The sequence below is a fragment of the Perognathus longimembris genome, chromosome 11 (assembly GCF_023159225.1).
Source record: "Perognathus longimembris pacificus isolate PPM17 chromosome 11, ASM2315922v1, whole genome shotgun sequence".
NCBI classification, from domain to species: domain Eukaryota; kingdom Metazoa; phylum Chordata; class Mammalia; order Rodentia; family Heteromyidae; genus Perognathus; species Perognathus longimembris.
The window spans coordinates 7,112,535-7,117,972 of NC_063171.1; the positions used below are offsets into that span (position 1 = coordinate 7,112,535).

A 5,438-nucleotide genomic window follows, 5' to 3' on the forward strand; every position below is an offset into this window, starting at 1 on the left:
ACATGTTATCTGAGCTATCATTCTTTAAATTGTTTTCCTCAGTGGGACTGGCATTTTTCTATAGAGTTGATCTGTTTTGATAATGTGTTGGATGTGTAGGTACCACTAGGAGAATAAAGAGAAGAGAACAAATACTGAAACCAAACCAAAACCAAAACCAAAACCAAATAAACAAAAGGATAAAAAAGAAACACATATACAAAGGATCTGGGTATTGAGTTTCATCACTAGAGCTGCTGCCACTTCTGCTGCTTCTGAGCTCTATTTACATTAACTTTTTCAATTTGCAGAATTTGTAAAAACAAATAACAAAAGAAAATTCTAGGATGGGGCTGCAATATACAATAAACTCTGTATGTAATATGAAGCACTATAGAGTTTAGGAGCTAGAATATTAAATATTTATATTTGAATTTATCCCCCTTATGTGGCAGGTAGATTGAAAATATGATTTTTTAGTCACCAAAGAAAATACATATACATACACATATATACATATATATGCATGTATATATAACTTTGTATGACACACATATTCATATTTATTGCAGCTCTGTTCAGAACAGCCAAGTGGAGGAATCAGCTAAAAAAGCTTAACAATTGAAGAATTGATAAAGAGAATATGATACATATATACCATGCAATGTTACTGATCCATAAGAAAGTGAAATTGTGTCATTTTCAGGTAATTATATGGAGCTGGAAATCATGTTGAGAAAGATAAATCAAGATAAAGGAAAATGTGTCATGATTTTTGCTTATTTGCAGGATCTAGACTTAAAGACTTAAAAATACAAATATGCATACACAACCTCTTAAAGAGTCAATAGCCCATTAGCAAATGGTCAAAGGAGTTTAGTATAACTTCAAAAGAAGTACAAATAGCTAATAATACATGAAGAAATGTTCAATGTTTTTGGCCAAGAGGAATGCAAATCAAAATAACATTGAGACACATTTCATTCCAATTAGAATAGCCATTTTCACAAACAACAACAAATGCTGACAATAATGTGGAACAATTGTACACTATTGGTGAAAATACACTAGTGCAACCAGCATTGCAATACACAATCACTTTCATAGCATATTCACTATGGAATTCATTACAGAAATTCCTCCTCAAACTGAAAACAAAGCTACCCTACCATCAGTGATACCATTCTTGAGCATTAATTTGAAGGAATGTAAGTCAGTATGTAACAGAGATACCAGCATCAAGAAACACTATGTTAATTGTAGCACTATCGACAATACTGAAGCCAGCTCAAAGTTTAGATGTACATATTTACCCAGTTGAGTGTTTTTAGAATAACTATTTCACAAATTGACATTAGATCTCTCTCTCTGTCTCTCTCTCTCTCTTGTGTTCCTTTTCTTTTTCTCTTCTTCATCCTTACCCTCTCTTCCCTCTCTTCCCTTCTCCTCTCCCACTCCTCCCAACCCAAACTCATGAAAAGATGCTATATACTGAAAAAGCTCCAGGCTGAAGGGAGCAGACTGACTTGATTGACGGGGAAGGGGTTGGAGTAGGAGCTGTAGCTCCAACTGTGGCCCACGGGTGGCTGAGTGACCTGCATGGTGGGCGAGAGCATTTTGCACAGTTTTTGTTTTCCTGTATTGCACTTACAGATATGGCCTACAGAGTAGCACAGAAATCATTTGCTGTTTTCCCTTAAAAATTGCTTTTGTTTAAAATTTGATTGCCTTAAGTACCGTAAACATAGCCTATTTTTTTTGAGCTTCAGACACAGAATGGAAAACTCCATTGTGTGTTGCTGGACTGTTTTGGAAATATTTGGTCAAGAATGTGTTATTTGGATAAAAAGACAAATGACTCCAAAAGCAATACTTGGAAAACCATCTGGTGTAAACCAACTGAACAACTCATGAGGGGAGAGGGAAAGGGGGAAGACAGTGGGGAGAATGAGGGAGGAGGTAACAGATAGTACAAGATATGTGCCCACTGCCTTATGCATGAAACTGTAACCCCTCTGTACATCACTTTGACAATAAATAAGTAATTATTAAAAAAAGAATGTGTTAATTTGGCTGTGATGGCATTTAAAGCCAACAAAGTGGTAAAAATAGCCTTGATACATTATCTTTAGTTACCTGGAGTTTTGAGTTTAAAAAAAATACAGTTTATGTTAAAATAATTTTATTAATTTAGAGAAGACAATGTCTGTGAGAAAGCAGACTTCCTTTGATTTTTTTTGCAGCCATTATGAGTGATTCTTTTTCCTGTACTTAGGTTCATATTCTTCCTTTGTTCTAAAACTTAGACTGACATCTAGCCTTGACAATCATAGTATGTTTTATTTTCCTGAGGGAGGAATAACTTATAGTGCTGTTTAGTTCTGTACTATTGGTGTGTTGGTGAATTTTTAGACTGTGTGCTAACTGCAATAAATTATATGAACTGACAGAAAAATGTGGAGCTCTTACTATAGAATATTCCAGAAGAAAGTGTTTCTTTAGTCATCATGGTAGTTAGCCTAAAGGCTAATGGACACTCATTTGGAGCTGCAGACCTGCCAGCATGAACTGAAGTGTTCATGTGGTTGTTATATATGTATGTGTAGTTCTTTCAGGACACAGGCAGATCGTCTGGCTTTGAAAGGCTTCCTCTCACCCTGAAGTTGTAAGATCTTCTTCCATGCTACCTTCATGTTTTCTCATGGTTGGATGAGTGGGTTGAGTATCAAAGTGATGATACAATGAAGATGGACATGAACTTGGCCTAAGTGCTGCTGGCAGGAAGCTTGAGGTACACGTAGATGGCTGGCCCAAAATACATGGTGACAACCACCAAGTGAGAGCTGTAGGTTCTGAGTGTCTTGTGTTTTTCCTTAGCTGTTGGTAACTTCAGCACCACCCTAGCAATAAGGGTATAGAGGATGAGCACCAGAGTGGAGGCATCAGTACAAAAGGGATCGTACCCAAGGTCGGGGAGAGGTCATTAGCAGTAGTGTTACCACAAGGCAGCTGTATTAGAACAGGCACCTCACAGAAGAAGTGGTCCACAGGTGATGCCTACAGGGGGAAAGCTGGAGGGTGAGTGTGGCCTGAAGCAGGAAATTAGCCAAGCCACTGGACCAGAATACAGCTGCCAGCCACACACATGCCCAGCGATGCATGATGAGACTGTTTCTGAGAGGATGGAAGATTGCCACCTAGCGATTAAAAGCCATTACTGCTAACAGGACACATTCAGTACAACCTGTCCAATGGAAGAGGTAGGCCTGTGTGATGCATCCCCAGGAGGAAATTGTCTTCTCTGGACCCCAGAGATTGACCAGTAGCTGTGGCACACTGGTACATGTGACACACAGGTCTAGCAGACAGAGATTGTCCAGGAAGAAGCACATGGGTGTCTGGAGCCTGGGCTCCATCGTAGAAAGGAGGATGATGGAGCTGTTGCCTGTGAGGGTGAGGATGTGGGAGACCAGGACCATTGCAAAGAGAGGAATCTGCAGCTATGGATATTCTGAGAAGCCCAACAGGATAAACGTATTGGGGAAACTCACATTTTCTCCTGCCATCGCCTTTTCCTTTCTCTACCACTTACTTTATGTGACCTCTATCCCAATTTCTACTTTGCTCAGTGTTCCTTCAACAAAGACTTGAAGTTTACTTACAAGTAATAGCTGCTGTATGGTTTATAAATTCGGAGTAACTCATTATGATGTAATATATCCCCCTCCCCTCAATGAGTTAACACTCTCCAACCTATTCTTTGTTTCTGTGAAGTTTATCAGGATGGGTTACAATAAGGAAGCATCAGATAACAACTGTTGGTATGTCACAGTTTTATTGATTCTTGTTAGATTGATGGTCTTCTATTTTATTTTATTTACTTTTTTAGTCATGAAAAGTAAAGGTGGTTGAAATAGTCATCATTGTGTTTGTTTGTAAATAGGCTAAACAGGCTGGCTGGCAAGGGGATACAATCCTGAGAAGGTCCACAAGATTCCTTTCTCATGTCAAAAACAGATGACGGCTCCTTGTTATCCTATGAACATTTTTTTTTTTTTTTTGGCCAGTCCTGGGCCTTGGACTCAGGGCCTGAGCACTGTCCCTGGCTTCTTCCCGCTCAAGGCTAGCACTCTGCCACTTGATCCACAGCACCGCTTCTGGCCGTTTTCTGTATATGTGGTGCTGGGGAATCAAACCTAGGGCCTCGTGTATCTGAGGCAGGCACTCTTGCCACTAGGCTATATCCCCAGCCCTCCTATGAACATTTGATGTAGTCTCAGCCTCAGGATCAACAGAAGAATCTCCTAAGAATCTGGAGACTTCAGTATCATTAGACCAGAATCAATTCCAAATGGATCAAAGAACCTGAGATAAAAGCAGAAAACATTACTGGAAGAAATAGGAGAAAAACTAGGGTTCCTTGGCACAGGTCAAAACTTTTTTAATAAAGATCCAGAAACACAACAAATCAAAGAAAGGTTGGACAAATGGGATTACTTGAAATTTCAGAGCTTCTGCATGGCAAAGGACATAGCTAGCAAGATAAATAGAAAGCCCACAGATTGGGAGAAACTCTTCACTGGCCATACAACAGACAAGGGCCTCACATCTAAAATATACTTAAAACAAAAAATTAAGCCCCTCCAAAACAAACCCTCAAAGAAACAACTGCCCCATTAATAAGTGGGCTAAAGACTTAAAAAGAGACTCTCTGAAGAGGAAATAAGAATGGCCATAGACACATGAAGAAATGCTCAACATCTCTGGCCATAAAAAATTCAAATCAAAACAACAATGAGATCCTACCTCACCCCAATAAAAATGGCCATTATCAAGAAAACTATTAACAACAGGGACTGGTGGGGATGTGGCCAAAAAGAAACCCCATTGCACTGTTGTTGGGAATGTTGGGAATGTAAACTTCTTCAACCACTCTGGAAAGCAGTATGGAGGTTCCTCAAAAGGCTAAAATAGAACTCCCTTGTGACTCAGCAACCCCATTTCTGGGCAATTTACCCAAAGTATCACAAACAAGGCCAGCCATATTTACTGCATCACTATTTACCATAGCTAAACTATGGAACCAACCTAGATGCCCCTCAGTAGATGAATGGATCAAGAAAATGCATATATATATATATATATATATATATATATATATATATATATATGTTCTATGCTTTTATCAGAAAGCATAGCATTGTTTCCATTCATGGGAAGACTTAGGAAAAAAAAAACTATACTAAGTGAAGTGAGCCAGACCCAAAGAAACATAGACTCTATGTTTTTCCTCATTGCTAATACTTAGTATATGTCTAGGATGGTCCTAGCAGAGGATCACAATAGCTCAATGACTATATACATATGATCATACAAGATGATGCTAAGTGAAATGATCTCCAAGATATGGAAACAAATGTTTTTTTATTGTTGTTATTTTTAATATACTAGGTGAAATT

The 5,438-nt window shown here is 38.6% G+C and overlaps 1 pseudogene; it reads right to left on the reverse strand.

Annotated features, from left to right (window-relative positions):
- Nucleotides 1-2,678: 2,678 nt before the first annotated feature.
- LOC125359805 lies at nt 2,679-3,458 on the reverse strand (annotated as a pseudogene).
- Nucleotides 3,459-5,438: the final 1,980 nt, after the last annotated feature.